At 38.6% G+C, this 17,222-nt stretch overlaps 1 protein-coding gene across 7 annotated transcripts in view; it reads left to right on the top strand.

Moving 5' to 3' along the window:
• MITF (melanocyte inducing transcription factor) overlaps positions 1-17,222 on the top strand; it is a 150,945-nt gene that overhangs the window by 72,884 nt on the left and 60,839 nt on the right. The window contains exon 1 of one of the 7 annotated variants that reach the window (XM_007432698.4): positions 4,399-4,423. The exons of the other annotated variants lie outside the window; for them this stretch is intronic. The gene's annotated coding sequence lies outside the window, so the exon portion shown is untranslated. Of the gene's footprint in view, positions 1-4,398; positions 4,424-17,222 lie in introns of those variants that run through there. 7 annotated transcript variants of the gene reach the window in all.

Here is a 17,222-nt window from a genome sequence, read left to right as displayed (position 1 = left end):
GGGCCAGCAGCAACTTTCTAACAAAACTGCTTCTGGAAATCTCATAGGCTCTGAAGAATAGGAGACATGTCATCTGGTACAATATACAGTTTAGCCTCAGTGCTTTTCCTGTTCCTGTGTTCAGCTCACAACATCCAGATCTCTGTGTACTACGAGGGTACTCTTCCTTTCCTCCATGCTTATGTCCTGCTCCCCCAGTTATGGCTGTCCATATGCGGGATGGCTGGAAGAAAGGCAGGAAATGAGATGTAATGGCATCATTGTACAAATATGCCACAATGTATACACAAGTAATGACAGTTTGCTGTGGATGCCAGTGGATTCAGTTGCTGTTTGCTCTGGGGTGGAAGTGTCTTGTAGGTGCCCTGGTGCTTGGCAATTTACATTGTTAGGAGGGAGAGAAGTTGAACACTTTCTTCCCCATTTTCATCTTCATGACTGAATCTGCTCCCCTCGTGCTGCACAGGCAATTTCTTTTTAAAAATAACACAGAGATCTGATCACAGATTTCCATCAACACAGCAACTTGCACTTTATGACTGAATCTTTGAATCTTTCATTCAGATTTGCCTCATCCTGTTCTTGTGAATAAGATAAGGATGTTGCAGTTTAAGAATGTCACTGGCATTAAGAGTTCCCTTGTATTCACAATCAAGGCCAATTGTTATTTCAGTTTATCAAGGTATTAATGTTCGCTGAACTGGAGAAAAAGTTTTGTACTGATCAACTGCAGACTAGTTAAAGCCCCCATGTAGACATTCCCATTATTTTACTATGCCATATATTTGATTGTGTTGTTTGGGTTGGTATTTTTCACCTCTAAAAAAGCCATTTTGTGAAATGCTTTGGGAAAGATAACTTGAGGTTGTGATGTACAAACTCCTAAAAGGAAAGGAACATTTGAAATACATATAAAGAAAAGCGTCATGCAGGCAGGTATGCAAAGAAACATATAAACTGCTGGTGTTATTTTTGGTTTAAGGCTAGCTGGAAAATCTGCCTAACATGGATTCGACTCTTTTAACACCCCTGTTCTCACAGCCCAAGGAAGAAGGCTGTAGTTCCACTTATAGCTGTCATTGGTCCCAGCCAAGAACTTTTGAAGAGTACACCTATGAACTTTGTGACAATGTTGTTTTATTTATTTTTTTCACTTTGTGACACATTCCCCCTCCTCTTTGTTTTTCTTCTTTTAAAATAATGACTAGGATCTAAGTTTAAGCATTCTTTTAGACAGATACTCTCTAAGCAGCCTCTTCTGCAGTTGGATTCCTCCTGCCACCCCCATTTATTTATTTATTTATTTATTAAATTTGATTTAAATCAATTTATATAGCCACCCATCTCACCACAGGCGATTCTGGACAGTGTACAACAAAGCTAAAAATATTAAAAATATATAAAACAAAATAAAATAGAGAATAAAAGGAAGTTAAAAATAAGGGAGCCACCTCACTAATTCCCCTGTCCCCTGGCATAACCAAGTCTTAAGGGACCTCTGGAAGCTCAACAATGATGAGGCCAGTCTCACCTCTGTGGGGAGAAGATTCCACAGCGCAGGCGCCACAGCAGAAAAGGCCTGCCGCCTGGGGCCTGCCAATGTACCTCCCTAGGTAATGGAACCTGTAACATGCCCTCTCTGCTGGATCTTGTAGGATGGGCAGATGAAATCGGGACGAGGGGGTCCCTCAGATAGCCTGGCTCCATGCCATGAAGGGCTTTAAAGGTCAACACTAGCACCTTAAATTGGACCCAGAAACAAACTGGTAACCAAATGCAGCTCATGAAGCAGAGGCGTAATGTGTGTTCTACTAGAAACTCACATAACTGCTCATGCCGCTGCATTTTGCACCAGATGAAGTTTCCGGATATTCTTCAAGGGCAGCCCCATGTAGAGCACATTACAGTAATCCAACTGGGAGGTGACCAGGGCATGAGTGACTGTGAGTAGGTCCCTCTGATCTAGGAATGGGTGCAACTGGCGTACAATCCAAAGTTGCGCAAAGACCCTCCTAGCCACAACTGCCACCTGCTCTTTGAGTAGGAGTCATGAGTCCAGGAGGACCCCCAGATTGTGTACAGGGTCTTTTTGGGGCTGTGTGACCCCATCCAGTACCAAAGATGGCAAAATCCTAGAACCAGAGGGGCTCAAAACCCAAAGCCGCTCAGTCTTGCCAGGGTTTAGTTGAAGCCTGTTGTTCCCCATCCAGATCCTCACAGCCTCCAGACACCAAGATACGATGCCCACAGCATTGCTTAAGTCACCAGGGGCAGAGATGTACAATTGAGTATCATCAGCATACTGATGATACCTCACCCCATGGTGATGGATGAGCTCACCCAGTGGTCTCATGTAGATGTTAAATAGGAGAGGTGACAGCACTGACCCCTGTGGACCCCACATAGCAGGGGGTGGGGGCAGGGGCAGGGGTGGGATCTCTCCTCCCCAGTCACCACTGACTGGAACCGACCCTGGAGAAAGGAGGCGAACCAGCACAATACTGTGCCACCCACCCCCAATTCTCTGAGTTGGTTCAGAAGGATACCATGGTTGATGGTATCAAAAGCCACCGAGAGGTCAAGTAAGGCAAGGATGGATGCACAACCACCATCCCGCCCACACCAGAGATCATCCAAAAGCATGACCAATGCTGTTCAATGCTCATTCATTCATTCATTCATTCATTCATTCATTCATTCATTCATGTTATTTGTTTATTCATTCAGGCTGGCTAAACAACTATTAAAACCAATGCCAGCTAATGATATTGAAAAAAAATGAAAATAAAAAATGTTACATAGTAAAGGCAAGGACATACACTAGCAAAAACATAATACGAGGTCAACGTTAAATTATTTGTGGATCAGATAAGAAAACATTAGTAAAGTTTTGCCAATCCAGCCTTTCGAGGCAGGGAGTTCTACAAATTAGAAAGGTTTTTTCTCTCATTCCCTTGAACTGCCCCTCCACCACATTTAGGATATAGAAAAGGGCCTTTCCATCAGATCTTAAGGAGCAAATAAGACTGGTAGGAGAAGAGGCAGTCCCAGGACTGATTGACTGATATTTATTTGTTAGATTTCCATGGCCTCCTGTCTTGTAAAAGTGACTCTGAGCAGCTAGCAAAATTAAAATGTCAATATAATAGCAAATAGCAGAAATAATACAAGCCCTGTTATTCCCTGTTTGTCTGGGTGCATGTGGTTTCTTTGTAGATTTCTGTTTAACACAGTATTATTATTATTATTATTATTATTATTATTATTATTATTATTATTATTATTATTTAGTTTTTTAATATTATCAGTTAATAATATTCCTGATAACAGTTCAATCCTTTGAAATCCCATTTGGAAAAAAGGCTGCTGCGCCTAGTGAAATAGATTGGCTAGGTCTCCTTCTCAATTATGCTTTTTCCATTCTATCTGTGACCCTCTGAAGTGCTGATTAGTGATTCAAATCAATGTTGTTAATGATTGCAAGAATAACCTAGATTCATTAATCTACAATATCAAGTACAAATCAATATAGCATTAGGGGAACTCCCATAAAACACAGTGAGATCCATGGAATGGTGATTAAAGCAAGTTTAATGCTTAACTGAGCCGTATGGCAGTGTTGGATTACCATAAATTAAACTGGAGACTTAAAGCATGATTTGTAAGAACAAAACCTGTCTTTAATAAGAATCAAGAAATTATGGCCATTATCTGTTTCATTCACATACACATTCAGTGTGTACATATACATTCAATTCATGGGATATGAATGGAAACACATGGGATTCAGCTGTTCACATCAGATGGTTTCTCCTGTGTCCATTGGAAAAATATGTGAAGAAAATGAGGCTAAAGGGGTCAGTAGTCAGTGGTGTATAAATAATAGATGCTTAAACCTATTATATGCTGGTCAAGTTGTTTTCTTCCCCTCTTCCCCATACTTAAAATTGCTCTAATTTTATGTTCTCTGCCAGTGCTGCTAGAGATATGTATGTATAGGATCTGTACATGTATAGGAATGTGCGTGTGCAGTAGCTGGAGAGCAAAACAGACTGTTGGATTTGTGTTTTGCCTACAGGTTCAGGAAATGGTTAATGTCTCATCAGCTCCACTATTTCTTCCTCTTTTCCATGTCTGGTTTCAATGAAATATTTTCTGTCTCCTATTCAGGTAGGTGCTGGATTAAACAGGTCTGCTAATGCAGAGACACTCAGGAACCCTTGGAGCCCTGAGCTCTGTTGGGATTGGAGTTGCCAAGGCCTTTATCAAGGGCCACCCCTAGTGACACATCCAGTGCCAGGACTTGGTTTGACTTTGACTCTTCTGCAAGGGCTTTGCGGAACACCGAAAGCAGGAAGGGGGCAAAGATGGAAGCTCTTAGAATTCCAGTGCTCACGCCTTGCTCCTTTGGAAGCCACTGCCTGTAAGTGACCCTTCCGAAGGGGAGGGAGGGTGGAGGACAAGAACCCCCTTCTCGAAAGATGCTTTCCTGAAAAATGAACAGCAGACTGGGCTGCTTTAGCCTCTTGCTATCGGAAAAGGTGCAGCAGCTGCTGGGTCTGCCCGGATAAGATAAAGATAGTAATGGAAATGTGAAAAAACAGATAAGTGGCATATCTATGTGGTGGTGACTTTTTCATTGTTGTTGTTACAGGCCCTAGAATTTACAGCTGAGGTGAAACTCAGCGTCTGGATTTAAACTCCTGGTTAATTTATAAATGCTGTAGCCCTTTTCTCAAGGCACAGCTTTTCGCTGTATGTGTGTGATTTGCATTCCTGTGGAAAGAAAGAGATTCCTTTTCTGTTGGAAGGAGTGGGCCACAGAAGCTAGGTCTGTTCTTCATCTGAGCCATCTGTTACTCCATTTGAGGGGTTGTTACACTTCTGCAGTCCTTGTGGTCTCCCTGCAGTTAGCCTGACTGCTATCATAAAAATTAACAGGAAAAAAAAATGGTTTACAGAGTGGAGAAAAAAAGTCAAGAGTCCAGAAGCGGTTTTTCCAGCAAACAAACTTTATGAAAAATGTTAATAATTTAAAATAATGAATGTTAATAAAATGCATTAATCCAAAAAACTTTTTTGCCACCCCGTTCTCTTCCTACAATATCTACAGGGTGAAGGAATCTGAAACGCTTAGGGCCTGTCGCTAATTTTGCACCCAGGACTACCCTCCTGAGCTGTTCTTTTGTACATAGAAAAAAAGCAATGATAGAGGGGTTTCTACATAGCAACTCTTAAAAGGATACAGTAGAGGTTGCAGCCTGGTGACTATGAACTTGATTTTCCTCTAGGCCTTTGCAGGGCAGTACTAACCATACACAGCCTTCTGCAGGGTGTTGTTGTTGTTTTTTAATTGGCTGGGCTGTTGCATCTCTACTTCATTGCCTGGTAAAAGATTTCTAACCAGTCCAAAAGCTCTGTGTCCCTGTAAGGGAATTAGGCATTCAAGCCAATCAACTTAAAGCATTTTATTGAACTGCAACTCCTGCAAAAAGGGAGGGGAAAAAAAAAAACCCTCTACCTCCAGAGCTTAATAATTATTTAGTGAATGTTCTTGGGCCATGAGAGAGCCTCTCATTAGATTAACAAAAGGATTGTTGCTGAGTAGCTTGAGAAAGTATAGGGACAGAATGGAAAAATACTACATGGGGTACACAGTTGTTTAATTTTCATCTGTGACGGATCTTTTGTGTGGCATTTTATGAATCTGAATCCGTAACAGCATGTGAATATGGGTACATGGGCACATACATGTGAATTCTGTAGCAAAAATTGTTTAGAGCATCCTGGGGCAAGCTTCTGAAATCCAGTCATCTTCAGATAACATTGGAAAATATCTACCATCATTTCAGCAGCATAACCAGACGGACTTGGCCATGCTGGTTAGGTGAGGGTGTGAATGGTCCAACATATTTAGAATATAGTGAGGTTTTTTAATAATTATTTTATTATATCCTGCCTTTTTCAAAGAGCAAAGATGGTTTTCTTGTGGGCAGGGAGCTCACCCAATTTTGATCTGTAAAACAGCAGCCTTGAAGTAAATTGGGCTGGGAGGGAATTACTGGAGTGAGCTCCATCGTTCAGGTCCAGATGGGGTGGGCTTGAAGCTGTATCTTCCAAGGTGAATTCAGATCCATTGCCTTATGGAAGGCTGTGCAGAGGAAAGGACAACAGAATCTAGAGATTCTTACATTCACAAGATGTATTTCGTGAAAAGAGCTCTTGTGTACAACCTTTTCCTATCCTGGGCACCATGATGTGATTTTGCACAGTGTGTACAAACAGTATCCTATATATGTGTGTGTACAAAGAACATCCTATACACACCCACCCCCCCACACACACCCACACACACACAACGCTCAAACAATTTTGCATTTTTAAAATTTTATTTTCTTGTGATGGGACAACCTGGGGCACAGTGAGAACTGCATTTCTAACCATTTTTGTAAGTGTAATCTTTGCTTATGCTAGGCAAAATATCTCAGGCCTGAGTTTAGATACTTTTAAGAATGATGTCCAGAAAAAAATGATTAAAATAGTTAGCAATAACAATAACTTAGGGGAGAATATCACATTTGGCTATTAATGCCTTTAGTTCTAATGTTAGAAACTCAGACTAATGATGTGCTTTCTGCCAATCACCAAAACATGCAAAACGGATTAGCAGCCAAGTCCTGTCACAAGATATGCAAGGATTGGGGTTCAGTGGGTGCTGTGTCAGGCGATAAGTGAAGGATTCTCAAGATCCTTAGGAGGATCACTTCTAGTAAGAGGACAATTTGGTAAGTAAAGAGAAAAATGAGGGTTCTGGCCTTAATAACGGAGTTTAGCACTAAGACAAATTACTCCTAAATCAGCCTCTAGTTAAATCAGAGATTAGTCAAGCCAACAAATAGGAAACAAGGAAAGCTAGCACAAAGACTAGGCATGAAAAAATGGCTAACAATTTGTATTTGAAGTCAAGGACAGTTATATATTTTGGAAAAAATCAAAAATCTGTCTGGAAACCCCTTATAGACATTTTGCGTGAAACACAAAAAACAATGAACTTATGATTTATGGTTTTGTTGATTAGACAGAATAGATTATAGAAAGAAGGGTTATGTTGCAACCATAGAGTAAGAGGTAAATTTATACAGGTAATCCTCGCTTAACAACCACAATTGGGACTGGAATCTTGAATGTTGAGTGAAGTGATCATTAAGCAAGACACCCATGTGACTGCTTCGCTCAACGACCACAATCCGGGCATTCCTGTTTGCGGTCATTAAGCAATCTCCCGGGTTGTTAAGTGGACAGAGTGAAAGAGCTGCCTGGTGAAGAATTTCAGCTCTGCGCGGAGTTGAAATCCTCCTGGCAGGCAGCTCTTTGAGAGTAAAAGGGCTGCCTTCTGGATGGTTTCAGAAGACAGAGCTGAAATCCTCCTGGCAGGCAGCCCTTTCAATCTCAAATGTTCCTGCAGCCCACTGAAGGGTTTCCCTTCCTCTCTGTGCATGGAGGGGAAAATCCTTCGGTGGGCTGCAGGAATAGAGCTCAAATCCTGAAGATTTCAGCTCCATTCCTGAAGCCCACAGAAGGATTTCAGCTTCCTCCATCCCCTCTGCTTGCAACTTTCCCCGCTGGCTTCCTCATTGACTTTCCGGGGAAGCCAGCAGAGAAGATTGCAAATGGCGATCACACAGTTGCAAGGTGCTTGGCAACCAGTTGTAACTATGAGCTGGTTGCCAAGTGCCCAAAATGCGGTCATGTGATGCTGGGGGGGGTGGCATGATGTTTTATGATGGCCAGAAGTGCTTTACGGGCTGTAAAGCTGTCAGGCTCAGGCTAAGAACAATGATGAAACTGTCCAGTCGAGTACAGTTCCTTTATTTGCCTTATAGACAGAATCTTGCCAAACTAAATCTATACTACAGCAACTAGTGGATATACCCTGGGAGATTCTTTTTTTTTTTTTTAATCATTCATTCAGTCATTACTGACTCTGCAGTGACTGCTTGGACGAGTCCTTGCAATTTTCAAGGCAAGTGTTTCGGAAGTGGTTTGCCAGAGCCTCCTTCCTAGAGCAGAGCCCAGCTGGCAAGCGCAGGAGGCGGGGTTTCCGTTGCTTCGCGCCCTTTTCGGGCGAGCGCGGTTTCGCGTTTTACCAGCAACTGCTCCCGACTCCTTTCCCAGGTGCTGCCAGCATTTTTCCTCCCACCGGAGTGAGAGTACCCATTTATCTACTCATGTGAGTTTTCGACCTGTTGGGTTGACAGGAACTGGGGAGGAAACAGGAGCTCACCCTGTTTAACGCGAAGGCTGGACTCGAACCACTGAAGCGTCAGCCATTTCTCTTGCAGGCTGAATTGTCTTTTGTCTCCTTTCCCCTGCTGAAATACACCCCATCCCTCCTGATAGCCTTGATCTCCCACATCACTCTCCTCTTCATAGATACATTCCATCACAAAAGCACCCTTTCTGAGGCTGTTATAACTTCGAACAGTTGTTAAACAACCGTTCATAAGTCAAGGACTACCTGTAATTGTACCAGTTTACTCCATAACTGCTGTAAAGATCAGAAGCTACTTATTTGTGGTTTTTTTCTTTTCTATTTTTCTTTTACTTTTTTTCCCTTTCTTGCACTTGTAGCTTTCTCTTTGATTTCTTTCTTCTTCTTTTCCTTTTCTCATTTTATATTAGCTTGTATTAGTTTTTATCTTTCTTTTTTTAAAAAAATCTTTAATAAATTATACCAAAAAAAAGAGGAAAAAATCCAAAATCTGTGTGCAAGATGGATTAGGACAATGACAATAGTAGAGACATCCTGATCACCAAAAATAAGCTAGTAGATCCTTGACTGTTCACCTGAATAATGAAAGCCACCTACCATAGACAAAAAGGATCCTTGTGACTTTGATACAAGGATTGGTAAGTGTTATTCTCTAGAGCTCAACCCAAAGAGGTTGCTTATAAGTGAGGCAATGGCTTGCAAAGCAAAATTTTACAAAATCCACATCAGTGGGATTTAAGTAGTGGAAGAAAGCATGTGTTTCTCCTTAATTCACTTCTCAACTAGATCATCCAGCTACAATGTAGTTAATTTATTTCACCACTTAACATTTCAGAACACAAGAATTAGGGAGTAGTGAAGGAAACTAATCCTACAATCTACAAGGAATTTATTTCCCATATTTGGTGTTAATTAAGATAATTTAAAAATATATGAATACTGTGTTTATGTTATAGCACTATACATTGTATTCAGATGTAAATAAATTTAATAAACTTTAACTTGATGATCTTATATGGTCTTAAGGGAATAATTTGCTTTAAGCCCCATTGCCCAGATTTTCAGTTTGGCAGCTATTTAAAAATTATTAGTGCAAATAAGTGTCTTGCTAACACACTTTGGAGCATTAATATAGCAAAACAAACGTTTTCAAATTTTTCTGTTTTGCATGCGTTGAAAAAAGTTACACTGAAGAAATTCGGTGTAAAGAAGGGTATTAGGGAAATTTGTATAGCGTGTTTGGGAAATTTATGTTGAAAATTATGCTTCCTAGATTTTATGATAAATAGATAAAATGCAGTTGCATGTAAAAACTTTACATATTAGGAAATTGTGAATGGCAAAACAGATCTTCTAAAAAATCAATGTAAACCTCATTAGATCAGAATACACCATACCAGTGTAGATAGTAAATCAATTGTTTTTATTTTTAATTTAGTTTTTGAAAAATACTTAGTTAAGCAATAAACAAAAAGTGTAAAAGTTATTTTATATACTTACAAATAAGTTGGTAAACAACCATTTTCTAGTTTGTGCAGTTGATGGGCACTGATGAGCACTGATGATGTTACCTAATTGGGTAATGAAACGTCTGCAAGCAACCAACCAACCAAACTCAGAGAGAACCAAGGACTCCACAGTTGAACCCTGAGCTACATATATTCTCTTCTATTGTTTTCTAGTTTCTTTACTATAGTTTTTATACTCAAGAGGTTTTTTCATTGTGAACCAAACTTTCCAAAATAAAACCTATTGAATTAGAATAGACCACGATTTTCACATCTCTGTTTGTAACAGTGTAGTTGTCCATGATATTCAATCAGTATATAAAAGCAATACAGCAGATTTATTGTTATGTCCTTGGCAGAACAAAGTAAATTGATTGCCAGGTTTCTTAATGCAACTGTAAAACTTGCCACTCAGTGGGATGGCTTAATCCAATATCAGTTGATATATTCCCAATAAAAGTGTGAAGTATTAGAAGAAGAAAAAAATACAGTTTGATATGTTGTGATATGCAGGATCATTTATTAAATTCAGTCACTGTGCATTTTGAATCGGCAATTACAATTATTTTCCATATTACATTTTATAGGTTATTTAATGTTTTGTCCAACAGCACATACTAGTGTTGACACAAGATAAATTCCCATGTAGGTTCCAGGTGTTTAAATTAGGGTTGGCTACTCATGTGAGCAAGTTTAATACAGATTATGGTTCTGAAATATTTCCTTAACTATGGAAAGACACAGTTATCAAAATAATTGTTCATTTCTGCCACCTCAAATAATGCATGAATGTCTTACCTGGTAAAAGACTCTATCCTTTCATTTCAAAGACAAATTAACAAACAGCAATCTGAGAGATATTTTGAAAAAGCTGCCTGCAATTTGCCATTCATATTTATGCAACAGGAATATTGAAAAATAAGACTTGAACTGCAATCTATGGACTCATTGGAGGATTTGTATTTTATGAATAAATTCTGAGAAAACAGTTTCTATTCCTGAGACCTACGCAGAAAGATATAAATATGTAGCAAGATCCATGAGGAATTGTCAAGAATATTCTGTAAGTAGGTGTGATTCTTAAAAAATCCAAATTTGTTAGGATAAAATATGTATGGAATGTGATGAATAAAATATAGCTTGGGAAGAGCTATGTTGAATAAAAAAAAATTAAGGAAGAGGATTTTACTGCTTGAACTTCTTCTGCTCAGCTTTTTAAAAAAATGGACAAAAAAAGTGGTAGAACACCATTTAATGAGTTTCTCAGTTATTATGTCATCCACCACAGGGATTTTTAGGGGAATGGACTCAAATTCCATTTTAGTTGGTAGAACTGAAATGCTTCTTTCCAAACAGAGTGGGTTGAACTGCATATATATTGGATATCAGAGTACCCAGTTCAGTTCAGGAACTTGCTGTAGGGCGTGAGAACCTTTAATTCCTCTCCTTTTCTGCAGCTGAAGTCAAGATCACTTCCCACTTTCAATATGTGTGTGTGTGTGTGTGTATACACCCACACACTCCCACACCCCCCCACACCAGTTTGGTGTAGTGGTTAAGGCATCTACATACACACACACACACAGAGCAGCACTTAGGTTTTTCCTACGCAAATTGCAGGTGTAGGAAACCTGATTTCCACTAAAACTCAAGGAGTGCAAATGTTTAAAGGCCCCTATCATTCCTGTTAATTCCAAACTCCAATTAAAATTCCCTGCCTTCCTTTTCATGCTACTGATAAAGGTAGTGCTCAACTTGATTGTAAGAATGTTTTGCATGAAAAACAGCATTTAGTAAAAACTCTTTTTATATCCCTCTGGATTGCATCTATTTAAAGTACATGTGATTTGATTAACAGTTTTTCAGAAAAAAATCATTTTATGCCTTGGCTTCATAGGCAGCTTTCTTTTGTCAAAATATTAGCATTTCCTAGCAAATGTCTCTATAGTGTAACTAAAGATTTGTTAGTTTTGGTGACAGATGCACATTTTCATATTTGTCTCAATTATAAGTACAGGTAGTCCTCAGTTTACAATTGCCCTGCTTAGCGACCGTTCAGATTTGTAATGGTGCTGAAAAGGTAGGTTTACAACTGTTCCTCAAACTTACGACTTTTGCAGCTTCCCTGCAGTCGCATGATTGGCATTCAGATGTTTTGCAACCAGAGTGCATTTACAATGGTCTCAGCATCCTGTGGTCACGTGATTACCATTTGCAAGCTTCATAGCCGGCTTCTGACAAGCAAAGTCAATGGAGAAGCTGGCAGTAAGTTGCAGGTTGCAGTCATGTGATGTTGCACTTAACGACATAACAATTGGTTTAATAACCACAGTGGAACTGACATAAGTCAGGCATGGTCACATGATGCTTCACTTAAGGATTGCATTGCTTAGCGACAGAGTTGCTGGTCCCAACTGTGGTCTTTAAGTGAGGACTACCTGTATGTGTATTTCCCCATTCTTTCAAAACATGGAGATATTTGATAAGTGTTAAAATTTCCTTTTTTCCCTCTCCCATCTTCACTAACATTTGATTGTTCTCCCAGGCCTTGAGGTAGGGTATATAAGACCCCGTCCAGAGTCACTTTTTGTGAGATGGGTGGCTATGCAAATATGATGAATAAATAAATAAAAAATAAAATCCCCTTGTTAGATGTGTTTCAGATATAATGGATTGTCTGGACAAATGTTGACTTTCAATATATATTTTATTTTGAATATTCTATTTTATTTTGTATACTGTATTTTGTATATTTGTGTTTGCTTTAAATTGGGAACTGCCCAGAGATGCCTTGGAGTTGGGCAGAGCCTAATCCTGAGGCAAATAAATACAAATGCACATTGTATGTTAACTGAAGTTGGACAGATTGTTTACATTGAAAAACAATCCCCTTTTTTGAGAGATCAAGCAGGTAGTTATGAGAGCTATTTTCAATATGTTTTTCCAAATTTCAACAGCAGGAGAGCCTTCGCTATTTTGACTCAGTCAGAGCATATTCCTTGTTATTTTCAGACACAGAGGAGTAATATTTTCATCATGGATCTCTGCTGATGCTTTTTCAGGACTTGGATAATGTGTGTCTTGTTTAGTTTTGATCCACTGCTTATTTTTCTGTACTTGCTTGAAGAAATAGGAGCAGTTATTTTGGAAACTCGAGCAGTAGCCTGAAGATTAGCGTTAGATTGGCTGCATATTTTTTAAAAATATTACAACAACAGAAAGGCACATTGCAGACTAATCTTTTCATCCTTTCACATTCCAAGCCCCTGTAACATTTGGTCAGTGGAAATGACTACAGTAAGCATTTCTGTACTGCATTGAGTTTGACATATTAAAAACAATATAGGATTAACTCTTTCTTAACTAATTTTTAGTATTAGCATCTGAGAGAGGAACATATTTTAGGCTTGCATTGATTGAAAATTAAAACATAGAGCTAGTATAAAAGCTACTTCTTGTACTGACTGAATGCCTACACAGATCTGTTCAGAACGATGACACTAATTTTATTTACATTCAACCCAAGTGTTAAAGTTTGAAGTATTTCCAGAAGTTGAGATACCTGTTTCATCATTCAGTTTAGCTGTTGGTGACAGAAGTTATTGATTTATTTTTTAGTCTTTCTGAAAAGTTTTAGAAAGGGTAGAATACAGGACCAATATTGATGTAAAAATAGGTTGAACGTGTAACTCATACTTCTCCAACCAGTGCCCTATAGATGGCATGGTAAAGACTGTTGAGTGTCTCTGGTGATTTAGTGGACACATCCATGTAGTTTTCTTGCCAAGAATATAGAAGTGTTTTGCATTGCCTTCATCCCACTTTTTCCCCCTGTGTATCTTATAGCCCTGGGACTTTCCGGTGATCTTCTACCCAAGCACTGACCAGATCCAATCATGCTTAGCTTTTTAAGATCAGTCGAGCTCAGCTAGCTGCAATTATAACCACAAACATTTTACCCATGGCTAGGAGAGTACCAGTAAAGAAATTGTACAAACTTGAGAACAAAAATTAGCATTAAATCATTGTTAAATTTTGGGTGTCCACTAATGAATCACTAATGTTGAACAAATACCAAAATAATCATACCAAAATAAAGCTATATAACTTTTATACTTGCATAGATGTACATTTGGGAATAATTACTGTTATTTAAACAGAAATGCAATCAGTGAAGACTCGTAACCTGATTTACTGGGTGAATGTATAGTATTTTGTCAGTATTGTCATGGCAAATTTGGTCAAAGCCTGCAGCTTAACACTGAGGCACAGTGTAAAAAGAAGTATTGTCTAGTGCAGTGTTTTTCAACCTTGGCAACTTTAAGATGTGTGGACTTCAACTCCCAGAATTCTCCAGTCAGCATGAAGTCCACACATCTTAAAGTTGCAAAGGTTGAGAAACACTGGTCTAGTGCACTGGAAGCATTTCTGTATAGGAAAATGTTGAACGGTGTCTTGTTTTGAGTAAATGTGTTCCCTACAAATTGATAGGTTTGCCTGGAGCCAGTTTTGCTTGTGGAAAATCTGATTAACGAGCTGAGAAATTAGCAACAACACTGTATGTATGTAATTGTGGCAGGGTAACTATATCATCAATTACATTATTGGACTATGGAATGCCTAAATTAAAACAAATGAAGAGGAAAAGTCAGTCTAAGCCCTTTTAAAAGTATATGTTTTGGGAAAAAAGATTATAATCCTTTAAAGTAATTTAATAGTTTGTTCATTAATGTAATGCAATAAATCCTTAGATTCCTATGTGATTTTTCAAAAATCCCCAGTTTAGCAAGCAACAGGTGTTCTTGATCAAAAGTGTCACTACAGTAAAAGTTTTTATGGCTGGTACCAGAGACTTTGGTTGACAGAAAAGCTCTAACCCTTCTTCTCACTCCCTTATAAGCCTGTATTTTTATCAACATTTCAGTCTGATGCCCAGTGAAGTTGGCATTCATTTAATTGATGTATTTGAATTCAAGGGAAGATATGATAGAGGGAATGTTGGTAGCTGCTGGAAAATGGAACAGGAACACAGTATCTTCCACTTCGGTATGGACACTTAATGAACACACTATGCACAGTAACAGAAGCTTTGCATTGTGTGCATAAATATAAGCAACTTTATTCTGATTTCAAATTATCTATCTCTACATCTTACTGTTCCCATGCAGTAAAGATTCCCAGAATGTGTTATAATAAATTTGGATGCTCAACTAATGCCCTTTTCAGATCTATGATTTATGAGCATGAATATCTCTTTGTAACATACCCATGCAAGTTTGTGTATTAAATAAGTGGATAGTGCAAGATATCCTTTACATGCTTGTATGATCTTGAAATAATAAAAAAAGTGATTTAAAGCTTACACATCTTTGTTCTATAACCTGATGCACAGGTCTCAGAACTCTCAGAAGCATTTCAAAGGCAATGGCTGATTGTCTTCACTTGAGAACAAGGAAATAAAATCATTGCTGTGATCTGAGCTACTACTGGTCCTGCAGCAACAAAAATTCCTTCTCCTCCACTCAGCACAAAAGAGAATTAAAAAAAAAAGTGGGGGGGAGCCACCTTCTGTTTTGCTTGAGTCAGTTCTGGGGGCTTCATCCCTGAGGGAAGGGATGAAGGAAGAGTTCTGCAGTGGCTATTAACTCATTAATATTATTGTTTTAATTTAAGCATATAGTGATCAAGAAAACAAGATTTAAGGAATAAAATGAATGAATGAATAAATAAGCCACATAACGGAAGCCACACAAGAACAAAATAAAATCTCATTTGTGATTATATATAAATACATTTGTAACTTAAGGAAAGATACAGTCACTTTAAACATCCATATCTGATACTTCTGTTCAAGAACACATTTGCATAGATCAAGTAATCTCTTAGGAATTAGCATGTTTGTTTAACTAAAAATTGACTCAATTTCAATTAGGCCATCTTAATTAAAAGATTCTTCTGCTGCTGTGTGATTTCCCATACTTTTAAATTATATTGCTCCAGAAAAGTAGTTCTGTTTTCCAATGCTTTTCTGTAATAAATCTTGTGGCTAAGAATAAAAATAGAATTAATTTATTGCGTGGTACCTTTCAAGGGAAAAGTACAGGCAACTTTTTTATCCTTTAATAATCTTTAATTGATTTTGAAAGACTTATGTAATTTTTCTGGGTTTCTCCAACCTTCCCACCAAAATAAGTAAATAAATAGCATTGCCAGGTGCATGACAGTATAGATTTCATTATAATCCCTCCAACTTATTCTAGAAAGACTTTGATTAACTTCATGCAGTTGTAAGGAACTTAGTGTTGTCTATGAATTTTTTTCATAATCAATTCTTAACAACTCACCAATTTTATACAATATTATATTATACTTTTATAAAATAAAGTGCTCGGTATATTTGTGTGTGTTTAATGCAGGTGCTAATTGTCAGTACTATGTAGAGAGTTTGTGGCAATCTAACATTTGGTGATAAAATTCAGGAATAGTGGCAAGATCATTCTGATGATCCTTGTCCCTACTTCGTTCCTTTACTGTTGATTTGGCTTCCATAAGGGTTAATTGCCCTATATATTCAGGAGAAAGGCTGAGATCTCCATACAAATTTGATACTAATGCTGCATTAAGTCACTGGGTGAGGTGGTTTTTCAGCATGGGTGAGGTATTATCAGTACCCTGCAGATACTCAGCTGTATATCTGGATCACTGTCTAACCAAATTATTCTATCAAGGTCTTATCCAAGTGCCTGAAAGCAGAGGGTCCTAGATGAGGAAGCCTGACCCTGGCAAGACTGGAGTAGCTGTGGATGCAAGAGCTCTCTGGATCCAGGGACTTTCCATCTCTTGTTTCATCTCTTGTGAATGGGATTGTACTTCTGCAGACAAAACTGGTTCACAATGTGGGAGTGTTCCTGGACTCACAGCTTCCTGCTAGAAGAGCAGGTGGCAGCTGTGGCCAGGAAGGATTCTGCACAGATTCATCATGTGTGCCAACTTTACCTGTTGCTGAATGGGGAGGTCCTTCTCATGGTCACTCACACCTTGGTTACTTCAGATTGTGGACTACTGCAATGTGCTTTATATGGGAAAGCTGTTGTGGACTACTTGGACATTTCAGCTGGTCCAGAATGCAACAGTGGAAGCAGTTGTAGGCATGCTACAATATTACCATGTAATATGTCTGTTTCACAAACTGCACTGCTTACCAGTAGGCTTGTGTAAGCTGTACTGGTTACCAGAGTGCAATTAAAGGTGCTGGTTATCACCTACAAAGCCTTACATAGCATGGGCCTAGTTATTTGATAGACTTTGTCTCTCCTCTTGTTTCTGCTCATCCCGTAAGATCAGACAGAAAGGTCCCATCCATTAAATGGTATCATCTGATGAGACCCAGGAAGTATATCTGAAGATGATATACTTCCTGATATATCATATTGAATATATTA

The sequence above is a fragment of the Python bivittatus genome, unplaced genomic scaffold (genome assembly GCF_059951505.1).
Source record: "Python bivittatus isolate LINGU-HERP-01145 unplaced genomic scaffold, Pbiv_v1 ctg000080_np1212, whole genome shotgun sequence".
Classification (NCBI taxonomy): domain Eukaryota; kingdom Metazoa; phylum Chordata; class Lepidosauria; order Squamata; family Pythonidae; genus Python; species Python bivittatus.
This window is presented reverse-complemented; position numbering and strand designations above follow the sequence as displayed.